The sequence below is a fragment of the Pelophylax lessonae genome (genome assembly GCF_965119305.1).
Source record: "Pelophylax lessonae genome assembly, chromosome: 3".
NCBI classification, from domain to species: Eukaryota; Metazoa; Chordata; class Amphibia; order Anura; family Ranidae; genus Pelophylax; species Pelophylax lessonae.
In genome coordinates this window covers 405,837,544-405,851,420 of record NC_138770.1, presented here as the reverse complement: position 1 = coordinate 405,851,420, position 13,877 = coordinate 405,837,544, and the positions used below count along the sequence as shown (strand labels likewise).

At 46.1% G+C, this 13,877-nt stretch overlaps 1 protein-coding gene across 2 annotated transcripts in view; it reads right to left on the bottom strand.

Annotated features, from left to right (window-relative positions):
* DSE (dermatan sulfate epimerase) overlaps positions 1-1,623 on the bottom strand; it is a 116,869-nt gene extending 115,246 nt beyond the window's left edge. For both annotated transcript variants that reach the window (XM_082249563.1, XM_082249564.1), the window contains exon 1: positions 1,361-1,623. The gene's annotated coding sequence lies outside the window, so the exon portion shown is untranslated. The remainder of the gene's footprint in view (positions 1-1,360) is intronic.
* Between the last annotated feature and the right edge of the window lie 12,254 nt (positions 1,624-13,877).

The window sequence follows — 13,877 nt, the reverse complement described above, 5'->3', positions numbered from 1 at the left end:
TCCATAGAGTTACATGGAGCATCCGATCAGGTCCGCCTGAAAAACGGACAGGCGGACCTGATCGGAAAGCCCGTGTGAAAGGGGCCTAAGCCCCGGTTCACATTTGTACGATCGCAGAGATCGCATGCAATTCGGAGCGCACTGCTCCTAAATGACATGCGATCTCACGTGCGGTGCAAATTTCAGCCATACACTTTGTATGGCTGAATTCGCACATGAGGCTTTTTTTTATCCGCAGCAGAATCGGATCGCATAGTGGTTCACACTAGTGCGATCCGATTCTGTGCGAACTTGCAGATCGCAACTGGGGGTGTTGTTAACTTTTGACACCCCCTGCGTATCGCATATGGCAGTGTGAACTGCCAGAGCTGCGGATGCGATGCAGGATCACGCTGCATATTCGCAGTGTTCCCGCATCGCACAAATGTGAACCGGCACTAAGTGTCCCTAATATTAAAAGTCAGAAGCTGAGCAGGCAGATGACAGGTCCTTCTCCACTCACTGTGCAGAAACCCCCTCTCCTCTATAGGGAGATCAGATGAAAATGGACAGCATGCCGATTTTCATCTGATCTGACCTGTTGGACGGATGGCGAACGTATTGCCATCCGTCTGTTTTCAGCAGATCTTGTCAGATCGCATGCCAGACTTCCCTATAGAGTAGAATGGGTGGCCTGATCAGGTCCACCTGAAAAACAGACAAGTGGACCTGGTCGGTCTGATCGTGTAAAAGGGCCTTATGGACCAGCCGCCACTGAACTAGTCTCTATGGAATGGGGAGCCAGTGAGATGTCACCCCCCCCCCCCCCCCCCCCGTTGCTAGCAATGGGACAGACAGGAGACCTCTTTAGCGATCCATTTAACTTTGGCTGGCAAGTGTCCATCAGCCTAGGAAAGAAATCACCATCACTTATTACAATTGTAAGAAAACTAATACAGTTATAGAAACAACAAAAGAAGATGCACAAAGGCAGCCCTGGTAGAACACTACCTTCCCATAAGGAATGCATTAGGAGCCTTCCCTGTATTCATCACCCACATGGGCCTCATCAATCTCTGCTATACTTTCCCTCCTACCTGTCACTCATTTCTTCCTATTGCAACCAAATCTGACTAATAAAACCTTGTGCCTGTGATAAGATGCTACCCTATGTACAGTCCCTCGGGGGGGTAAAACCACAGCTTCCACTTCCCCCTGCAACTTTACTCTAACCCTCTATAAAAGAACAAGACAAAGTAAAAAAAAAAAAAAAAAAAAGTGTGCAATAAAAACAAAGTATGAAATAAAAACAAAGTATGAAATAAAAGTGTGCAATAAAAACAAAGTATGAAATAAAAAGGAAGAAAGTGTGGCGCCTTACCCAGGTGTGGATCCTGCGTCAGTGTTGTGCAGCTTGCGCCAATTTAGCGCCTGGAGCCCCCTGAGGCCAGCACTGCGCGCTCAGCATCATCCTCGGGCTGTCCGTGCACTCCTCTCGGCTCATGGCTCGGTCCCTGAACTGAGGAGATGTCAGCCGCCACTCAGTCAGGAGCCGATGCTCCGACTACAAGTCCCGGCATCCCAGTGAGAGCCAATGAGGGGAGGGGGGGAGATAAGTTCGGAGAGCCCTCTTCTCCGAGCTGTGTTGGCAGTCAGGCCCCACCCCAAGCATGCATTAACCCTGAGGAGGCTAGGAAAAAAGAGAGAAGGGCCGTCGTCTCTACAAGTTTACTGTTCTGCAACGTCAGCAGGGGACGAGGTGTGTGTGTTTCTGTTCTGTGAGGCAAGGGAAGTGAGGAGAGTGAAATCACACTGATAATAAACAGCATGTAAAAACAAGCATGAGCTCAGGAGCACACAAGTTCCATTAGCATGGTACACAGAGAGCAGCCTCAATTATCACCTCACTCTGTGGTGTGAATGGAGCTTGTGTCAGCAAAGGCTCCCACTTTGGTGGGTACACAAACAGCCCCTTCGCCCATAGAATGGCAGCAACTCCACTGTTATTGCACTAGGTAAAACCCCAACATGGACTCAAATCCCCAACATGGACTCAAATCCCCAACATGGATTCAAATCCCCAACATGGACTCAAATCCCCAACATGGATTCAAATCCCCAACATGGACTCAAATCCCCAACATGGATTCAAATCCCCAACAAGGACTCAAATCCCCAACATGGACTCAAATCCCCAACATGGACTCAAATCCCCAACATGGATTCAAATCCCCAACATGGACTCAGATCCAGCAACATGGACTCAGATCCAGCAACATGGACTCAGATCCAGCAACATGGACTCAGATCGGCAACATGGACTCAGATCCAGCAACATGGACCCAAATCACCAACATGGACTCAAATCACCAACATGGACTCAAATCACCATCATCGACTCAAATCACCAACATGGACTCAAATCACCAACATGGACCCAAATCAACAACATGGACTCAAATCACCAACATGGACTCAAATCACCAACATGGACTCAAATCACCATCATCGACTCAAATCACCAACATGGACTCAAATCACCATCATCGACTCAAATCACCATCATTGACTCAAATCACCATCATCGACTCAAATCACCAACATGGACTCAAATCACCAACATGGACTCAAATCACCAACATGGACCCAAATCACCAACATGGACTCAAATCACCAACATGGACTCAAATCACCAACATGGACTCAAATCACCATCATCGACTCAAATCACCAACATGGACTCAAATCACCAACATGGACTCAAATCACCAACATGGACCCAAATCAACAACATGGACTCAAATCACCAACATGGACTCAAATCACCAACATGGACTCAAATCACTGACTTGGACTCAAATCACCAACATGGACTCAAATCACCAACATGGACTCAAATCACCAACATGGACTCAAATCACCAACATGGACCCAAATCACCAACATGGACTCAAATCACCAACATGGACTCAAATCACCAACATGGACTCAAATCACCAACATGTACTCAAATCACCATCATCGACTCAAATCACCAACATGGACTCAAATCACCAACATGGACCTAAATCAACAACATGGACCTAAATCAACAACATGGACTCAAATCAACAACATGGACTCAAATCACCATCATCGACTCAAATCACCAACATGGACTCAAATCACCAACATGGACCCAAATCACCAACATGGACTCAAATCACCAACATGGACTTAAATCACCAACATGGACTCAAATCACCATCATCGACTCAAATCACCAACATGGACTCAAATCACCAACATGGACCCAAATCAACAACATGGACTCAAATCACCAACATGGACTCAAATCACCAACATGGACTCAAATCACCATCATCGACTAAAATCACCAACATGGACTCAAATCACCATCATCGACTCAAATCACCAACATGGACTCAAATCACCAATATGGACCCAAATCAACAACATGGACCCAAATCAACAACATGGACTCAAATCACCAACATGGACTCAAATCACCAACATGGACTCAAATCACCAACATGGACTCAAATCACTGACTTGGACTCAAATCACCAACATGGACTCAAATCACCAACATGGACTCAAATCACCAACATGGACCCAAATCACCAACATGGACTCAAATCACCAACATGGACTCAAATCACCAACATGGACTCAAATCACCATCATCGACTCAAATCACCAACATGGACTCAAATCACCAACATGGACCTAAATCAACAAAATGGACTCAAATCACCAACATGGACTCAAATCACCAACATGGACTCAAATCACCATCATCGACTCAAATCACCAACATGGACTCAAATCACCAACATGGACCTAAATCAACAACATGGACTCAAATCACCAACATGGACTCAAATCACCATCATCGACTCAAATCACCAACATGGACTCAAATCACCAACATGGACCCAAATCACCAACATGGCCTCAAATCACCAACATGGACTCAAATCACCAACATGGACTCAAATCACCATCATCGACTCAAATCACCAACATGGACTCAAATCACCAACATGGACCCAAATCACCAACATGGACTCAAATCACCAACATGGACTTAAATCACCAACATGGACTCAAATCACCATCATCGACTCAAATCACCAACATGGACTCAAATCACCAACATGGACCCAAATCAACAACATGGACTCAAATCACCAACATGGACTCAAATCACCATCATGGACTCAAATCACCATCATCGACTCAAATCACCAACATGGACTCAAATCACCATCATCGACTCAAATCACCAACATGGACTCAAATCACCATCATCGACTCAAATCACCATCATCGACTCAAATCACCAACATGGACTCAAATCACCATCATCGACTCAAATCACCAACATGGACTCAAATCACCAACATGGACTCAAATCGGCAACATGGACTCAGATCAGCAACATGGACTCAAATCACCAACATGGACTCAAGTCACCAACATGGAGCGCTAATGCGACTGCCGACTGCGCCACATTTGCAAAGGTCTGATTTAGGGCATCATGCGCACTGGACGTTTGCTAACTCTGCTAGACGTCTTTGCTCCCGGCAGCAATGTTTTGGCAAAAAAAAAAAAAAAAACGCCTGATGCTTGTAAAGACGTGTTACATGTTTTGGTGTGTCAAGTGCTTGGGCGTTAATTTATTTCATTGACCAGAATTATGTTTTATTATTTGGTCAATGAAGTGAACTAACACTCAAGTGCTAAATGCACCTAGTGTATAGGCATGTTTAGACAGGTTTACACACACTGTTTTCTCTGCCAAAATGCTGATGATCCTGGACTGAGGGGCTTTTCCTGCCTCTAAATGCCCCTGCCTTTAAGCAGTTCCCACCCGGGATGCTCATCCATCTGGGTGGACATCATTTGACATCCTCCCTGGAAGCAAGCAGTGCGGCAAATGGTGGTGAACCATGTCCCTCGGACACAGCACATCACCGATTGGGGTAAAGAGCCAATGACATGTGATCGGCCATGTGATCGGCTGTGTACAATCACAGTTGTTCCCATATAAACAAATGCCGGTGTTCCGTGAAAAAACCATACCCGTGAGAAAACCATACCCTCGTCACTTTCGGTGCACCTACAGAGGGTATGGATTTCTCACGGTAGTTAAACTTGCGGCGCTTACATTAAAACAGCTCCTCTGCAACAGAAATCATCTCCGCTCTTCCCCCTGTCACCTCCCTCATCTCCGGTAATAAATATAAAAGCGGATCACGGAGCACAGATCGCCGTCATTTACATCTCATACACCCGCCGCCGCTTTTATATTTATTACCGGAGATGAGGGAAGTGCCAGCGATAGCAGAGGAGATGATTGATGTTGCAGCCGAAGTGTTTTAATGTACCCGCCGCAAGTATAACATTAGACACAGTGCCGTGATAATTTCATGCCCACCGAGCATGCGCACTTGTCAAATTCTTTCATGTTCAATCACGTATCCGGGGCTCTGAGCATGCGCACTGCTGCGCTGCTCAGCTGTTTCAGACAGGAAATGACGAGGGTATGGTTTCTTCACGGGGTATGGTTTTTTAACGTTACACCGGTTATCTGCATTTATTTTCCTCAGTGCTGACAGTGTGTGGGGAAAGAAAAGCAGATAACTGGCTTTCCTGTGACAGGGGACACATACACTGATAATCAGGGCACTGATCATCAGTGCAGCCCCATCAGTGTCAATCAGTGCAGCATATCAGTGCCACCTTATTAGTGCAGTCTTATTAGTGCCTCTTTATCAGTGCAGCCATATCAGTTCCCATCAATGCAGCCTCATCAGTGCCACCTCATCAGTGCAGCTATATCAGTTTCCATCACTGCAGCCTCACCAGTGTCCAGCAGTGCAGCCTGATCAGTGCCCATCAATGCAGCCTATCAGTGCAAGCCAGTGCAGCCTCATCAATGCACATCAGCCAAGGAGAAAAATTACTTATTTGCAAAATTTTATAATATTAACAACGGGGAACTAATTCTCCCCCTGACACCAGTGATGGGGCACTTTTTCACCTACTGACATCAACAATGGGGCACTAGTCCTCCCACTGACACCAACAATGGGGTACTATTCCTCCTTCTTACACCAACAACGGGGTACAATTTCTCCTATTGATACCCTCAACGGGGCACTATTCCCCCTACTGACACCATTGATGAAGCACTATTTCTCCTACTAATACCAACAATGGGGCTCTATTTCTCCTACTGATACCAACAACAGGGCACTGTTCTTACTACTGACACCAACAATGGGGCACTATTCCTCCCACTGACACCAACAACGGGGCGATATGTCTTGCAGTGACACAAACAATCAATGGGATGCTGTTCCTCCTACTGACACCAACAATGGGGCACTATTTCTCGCAGTGACACAAACAATGGGTTGCTATTGCTCTTACTGACACCAACAATGGGGCACTATTTCTCCTACTGATCCTAACAACGGGGCACTATTCCTCCTACTGACACCAATGATGAGGCACTATCTTTGCTACCGATGCCAACAATAGGGTACTATTTCTCCTACTGATACCAATGATGCAGCGTTTACTCCCACTGATGCCGGGACATTTTTTTTACTCCCGATGGTCACAGTCCAGCCCCCCGTAAAGTCTGAAGGACAGTAAACTGTCTCTTTGCTCAGAGAGATTGAAGACTCCTGCTCTAAACCATCAGTAGGCTACCCTTTGAGTTTAGTTTGCCCTTGTAAGGCCTCAGGAACACAAGACCATATGATGTTAGGGCCACAAAGGAAAAAAACTAGAAAAGTGCCTTTGTAGAATTGTTACCTCAATCACCAACATTTTTTGGTAATACTTTTCTTGTGGGTCATTGGTGCACTTATTTTCATTCTTCTGTGTCCCAGAATCAGCTGATAACGGGCTATTGCCTACTATCAGGTGATGAGGCAGAGCTGCTTTAGGCTCTCAAAGGATCCTGACAATATTGTCCGAACCCACCCAGCTGCCTGATTGACAGCTGGCTCGGGCTCTAAGTGCATGGTTGAGAGCCAGCTGTGCCCACGCCCTCTCCTGCCGGCACTCCAGTGAGCGCTGGAGGAGCAGAGTGGAGAGCAGTGACTAAGAGTCACTCTTCTTTGCTATCAAAACTGACCCATCAGTGGTCATGTGATCGCTCAGGTCTCAGTCTTAGAGTTGACATGGGACAGCTGCAGCATTACACCAAGGCTGCAGCATAGAGGTGAGTACCATACTCACTCACCTGTATATTAACTCCTGTCACTGTGGAGTGTCAGTATTCAGCTCAGGTCTGTCATTTGAACTTACCTCTTGAACCAACCATCATTTTGGATCTTCTGACCTGTTCCTCCACCAATCCTATCCTTTGATCTATTTTTTGCTTGTCGTGGGCAATTTTTATGGGGAAAATATTGCCCACTTTGTTGGTTGGTGTAAGGTACATGTGTCAAATACAAAACCCACATTCGGCCCCTGGGACATTGCCCACGACATTTCATGCAGCCCTCGCACCTCTCCTGCAGCTGCAACTCCCCCCCCCCCCTTCATTCCTGCCCCCACATTGTCTAAGCAGCAGAAAGGAACACAGAACTCCAGATCCTGCCCTTCTCCATGCAGCCACGCAGAGGCTTCTTTCTGCCCCCCCCCCCCCCATTCCATTTCAACAGTGGGCGGCAGAGAAGAAGGCAGAAGAAGACAGAACTCCTCCCACAGATGCTACCACGACAGATGCTTCCCCTCGTCTCCACCTCCTGGTCTCAGCATTAAGAGGACTCCTCCAGCTGACTCCAGCCCTCCTCTGGTCCTCCTCTAGAACCTGTACTGCTTCACAATCCACCCCCAGCTTCTTCCACCCATTAGTAAAAAGATGAGGGTGGTGCACTGTGATGTAAGGGAGGGTGGGGGACTACTCACCTACGGTGAGGGGGTGTGATGCTCTGGACATTTTCTTATAATTATTATGCAAATAATAAAATTCTATGCCAGTTGAAAAGGAAGGCCACAAGAAACTTTATTGGTAACTGCTTAGACAGAACACCATGGCAGAACCATGTTCTGTCTTAGAAGTCTCTATTAAAGTTTCTTGTGGATGATACCAGCGGTGTGCAACCCTCCTTTTCAGACTTGCATCATCTGTTACAAGAGAGTACTCAATGTTAACAGGCGCTTGTTCATATATCGAACCAAAAGTCCATAGAGTTAAAAGTCATTAATGGCAAAGGGGGAGAAAAAGTCCACCATGTAGGGCAGCCATCCAGAAACCAAAAGCCAGGGGTTCCACAGGGCTAAAACAAAGACAGACAGAGGGGCCTCAAATTGTAGACTTTATGCAACAGGTTTAGTAAATACAATTATGCACTCACGTTAGTAAGCATATATTCATGCCCATAAAACAAAGTTCCAGTGTGGAGAAGTGTACATCATCCGGTCATGGACATCCGTCCTGCTGGAGCCGAAATCCTTTTGCCGTGGCCGGCTTGTATGGCAAGGTTCGAACCTGGATGATGTCATCTGCATGCAACGCATTTCCGAGCGTGCTTGCTGCCTGGGGGAGGGCAGTCGCGCTCCTTCTTCACAGCAGGCAGCAAGCACGCTCGGAAACGCATCGCATGTAGATGACTTCATCCAGGTTCGACTATCCACCAAGCCTAGCTGTCAAGCAAATACACCGAGCCTACTTCCTGGTTCTAACCTTGCCGTACAAGCCGGCCACGGCGAAAGGATTTCGGCTCCAGCAGGACGGATGTTCATGACTGGATGATGTACACACACACTGGAACTTTGTTTTATGGGCATGAATATATGCTTACTAACGTGAGTGCATAATTTTATTAATTAAACCTGTTGCATAAAGTCTACACTTAGAGGCGCCTCTGTCTTTCTTTGTTACTGGAGTGTGAGTGGGTTCTGTGCCGCTCTGCACCTGCCCTTCAGTCCAAAGTTATTACTAGAACCAGTAATAATTGAATGCGGATGCAATTATTTAAAATGATAAAGGGTAGATACATTTAAATAGTCTTACAGATACAACCGGCCCTTTAAAGACAACCATAATGCTGGTGTGGGTTCACAATGAAATTGAGTTTGACACCTCTGGTTTGAGGTATTGCTGCTTGTGTCTTAGGCTGGCCATACATGTTCAATTTTCTTGTACAATTTTCTGTTACATTTACCAAAAACCATATAATAGGAGGTCAAAACTAAACAACACTTTCAATTGTATCCTATAAGGCAGGCCTTTGTACTACATAGTTGAAGGTAAATGTACAGAAAATTGTATAATGTATGGCCAGCTTTAGGGACCAAACAAGTTGGTCTGTTTATGGTTAACAGTGGCTCTTTTTCTAACAACGATAAGTGGCCTGACAGCTAGTAGCATTGCCTAGTAGTTTTACTCCAAAGGGAAAAAGGCAAACTATCGCTTCTGCAACTATGACTCCTTGTTCCTAGCAAGATTCCTGCTACAACAATTATCTAAGTACACAGGACCAGGTTGGGAGTTGGGCCAAGAGATTGCAGAGCCTGATGTGGTCAGCAGGCAGAATTTGCGCATTTACGTCTTAGATGGGGAAGCAAGTAAGTTAAAGAAAACTCCATCTTTCCACACACTTTACATAGTTTATTTGGACCAAGCTTGCCCAAACTAACTATGGACCTCACTAACATGTTAGGCCGCTGGATGCGCGGTATAAACTGTATGTAGCTGCGGTTACATACGGCATGTGTTCCGGGTACGAGCTGAGATTTCCAGTCTCATACCTGGAACACAGAAAAGTCTAGCGCAGCAGCGCTCAGCCACTCAGAGCAAGTGATGTATTCTATCTGTAGCAGGTTTTCCAGGCATTGAGCCTGAGGTGAGTCTGCCATTGTTACCGGTTACCTCTCCAGCCCATGTAAGCTGTGACCCCAGGTGCGAGAACTGAGACAATGACAATTCCGGCATCTTTAGTTTGGTTGTTTTATTGTATTTAGGGGATGGGAGAAGGGAATGAGTGGGATACTCCTCTAGCTCAACTAGGTACACTTTTGGGACTCTTTTGGCAAAAAATGCCTATTAGCGCTGTCTTGACGCCAGCCAACGCTTCCTGACGCATGAATACACTGTAACACTGCAAACTGTGCTGGAACCTCAACTTTAACTCGGAAGATTCAGGACTGTAGAATACTTGACTTGAGACACTGCTTTGCTCCAAAAGTCACTGAACAGCTACACTCCACACTGTACACGGACACTTTAGGGCCCAAACTGCAGGTGCCCCCTTTAGCACTTCAGGGCCCTCTGACTAGGTACCCCCTCTAACTTCAGGGTCCTCTGACCAGGCACCCCTTTTACCACTAGCTGGCACTTGGATCCCCAGAACCTCCTCTGGAGTGGGCACACTGACACTAGGCAGACCCCCAGGGGTAATCCACAGTACTCACAACCTTTGTAGGATTTCCTGGGACTGGACCCCCCTCTCTCTCTCCGCTGGTTCTCGGCACACCGGATCCCATTCAGCTCAACACAACACCCAGAGACATCCGCTTCCTCTGACAGGAGGAGAGACAGCCATACTCTCCATCCTGGGACTCTACATACATAGTTACATAGTAGTTGAGGTTGAATAAATACAATAGTCCATGCAGTTCAACCTGTGTAGGCACGCATGGCCGTAATCATCTCTCATACCCCTTAATGTTCTGATCCTTGAGATGTACGTCCAAGAGTCTTTTGAAAGTAGCCATACATCCCGCAGAAACTACCTCTTGTGGTAGAGAATTCAACAATCTTTCACCCCTAACAGTAAAAAACCCCCTGCGTTGCCTGAGGTCAAACCGCTTCTCCTCTAACCCCATTGTATGTCCTCGAGTCCTCATGCAATCCTTGCGACTGAATAGCTTTTTTTATATGCTCACCATTGAGGTATTTATAAATTGCTATCATGTCTCCTCTCAGGTGTCTCTTCTCCAGGGAGAATAGTCATTAAGCGATTGTAGACGCTCTTCATAATTAAGGTCCTCCAATCCCCTAATTAGTTTAGTTGCCCTTCTCTGGACTCTCTCCAGCTCCAACACATCTCTCCTGAGGAATGGCGACCAGAACTGGACAGAATACTCCAGATGCGGTCGGACCAGAGTTTTATAAAGTGGTAGGATTATAGTTTTATCTCTGGAATACATCCCTTTCTTTATGCATGCTAATATTCTGTCGGCTTTGGCAGCTGCCGCTTGACATTGCATGCTATTGCCAAGTCTATACTCTACCAAGACTATAAAAATCTATCTCCATTCTTGACTCCCCCAAAGGTTCCCCCCTAAAGTGTATTGTGCTTTTATGTTTTTAGTCCCCAAGTGCAAAAACCTTACACTTCAACCTTACACACCCCACTGCTTGACTCCAAGCAACGGGAATGCCCCGTTGCTTGGAGTCAAGCAGTGGGGTGACAAAGTGCAAAAACTTCCCATCCTAAAAGTAAGATGTGGATGAAGAGCCAAAGAGATAGAAATCCCTGACTTGACTGGAGGAAGGCTTAAGCGTAGGGGTCAGGTGAACCTCATATACTTAATGGAAAAGGTCATAGTATTAGTGACAAGGGTCTGGGCTCTCACTGTGGCAGAGAGGATGTACTTGGAGTAGGACACTGGGCTGTCAACAAAATATCCATCTGGTTCGGGAGACAAGCTGTGTGTGTGGGTCTGTTCCAGTTGATTGAACAACACAGGAATTTGCGATTCCTTCTCTTGCACACACAGCTGCATATTGTGCCTGGGGCTCTCTCCCTAGACACCTGCCTGCATGGCTGCCACATTATCAGCTTCCTCTTCCCTGCCTTAAGAGCAGCTGCTAAGAGGGGGATAACAAGCAAAGTAAGCTGTTTCCTGGAACCTGGGGAGGACAGTGCGCATTCTCTGCTAGGTGTCATATGATCATCCCATCTACTATTTGGCTCAGTTTTTTAGCACTTCCTCCTGTGTATGTTGGCAGGGTGTATGACGTGGCACAAGGGGGACCTTTCCTTTGCCTTGGAACCCATGGAACAGATTTCTACCTGCCTTTGTGAAGTCTGTGGCATCCCGACGAGAGGGGTGTCTGAGGGACTGTCTTTGTTTAGCATGTACTGTATACCTTCACAGGATTTTCAACTCTCTTTCTCATCATCTGGGTCTCTCCCTAAGACCTCTTGCATCCCAAGTTTTTCTCTATCGCCTGGATCCATTTTATTTTCCACATAGAGCCCACCTTATCACAGTTCAAGCCTCCTAAAAATCACCACCTTACATTCCTTATGTTTCATTTATAATGAGGGTCCACAGATCACTGCATCAATCGCAGACTCTATAAACTCAGATAGTGGGGAAGGGAACATGACATCAGAAGGGGGCGGTGCCACCGGATGACGTAACCGTGTGGACCCGCCCGTTGCCTATAAAAGAGCTGTCAAAGCTGAAGAGCGACCATACGGCGGGTAGCCTCAGAAGAGTCAAAGCGTCTTTTAAATTTGTTTCTATTTTTCGGGTCCGGCGGGCGCCATGATTGACAATGGATTTACATCGAGGGGCACTATTTTTTTTTTCTTTTTAATAAAGGACTTGTCAAAAACTGTTCTGTGGTTTTTACTTTTTTACACTTTTTTAGTGAATGGGTAGGGGTATGATGTACCCGATACCCATTCACATGGGGGAGGCTGGGATCTGGGGGCCGAGATTCCGATAAGCCCCTACCCGCAGACCCCGACAACCATAGCCCAGGGTTGTCGGGAAGAGGCCCTTGTCCCCATCAACATGGGGACAAGGTGCTTTGGGGTGGGCCACCCCCCCCTATTTTGAGAGCATGTAGCCCGGTATGGTTCGGGGGGGGGGGGTTGCTCGCTTGTCCCTGAACTGCCAGGCAGTGGATAAGGGTCTGGCATGGATTATGGGGGTTTCCCTACATTTTTTTTTTAATTTTGCACTTTCTTCTTCTTTTTTTATCTTTATTGCGGGGAGCCGGCAATACATTACAGACGTGACCAAGTTTAAATTACATTTTTCGTTAGAAATGTCAGTATTTTAGGCTACATACATCGAACAGATGTGCCACTTTACAGGCACATCAAGGGGACCCCCCCAGGCACGATATTTAAAGGAATTGTCCTTTTTTCCCCACAAATAGAGCTTTCTTTTGGTGGTATTTGATCACCTGTGCAATTTTTATTTTTTGCGCTATAAACAAAAAAAGAGCGACAATTTTGAAAGAAAAAACAATATTTCTCACTTTCTGTTAAATGACATTTCCAAAAAAAAAATGTAAAAATCAAAATGTTTTAACATTTTAGGCCAATTTGTTTTCTGCTACATATTTTTGGTAAAAAAAAATCTCAATAAGCGTATTTTGATTGTTTTTTGCAAAAGTTATTTCGTTTACTAACTACGGAAAATATTTATGTCATTTTTTATTGTTTTTTTTTTTACTAGTAATGGCGGCGATCTGTGAGTTTTTGCTGGGCTGCGACATTGCGGCGGACAAATCGGACCCCTAACTGACATTTTTGACACTTTTGGGGGGACCAGTGACATTACTACAGTAATCAGTGCTAAAAATATGCACTGTTACTGTAATAATGGCACTGGTAGGGAAGGGGTTAATACTATTGGTGATCAAGGGGTTAAATGTGACCCTAGGGGAGTGAGTCTAGCTGTGGGAGGGTTGGGCTTTTGAAATGATCATAGAGACATGCGATCCTATATAGCAGGATCACATGGTCTCTATGATCATTGAAGGGCAAAGGACGGACGGCTGTGTTTACATGAGCCGTCCGTCCTTCTCTGTCAGCGGGGGGAGATCGGGGGTGTCAGGCGGCAATCGGAGCCGCCTGACACCCGCACTGGATTCCCCACTGACGATCGGGGGCGGGAGC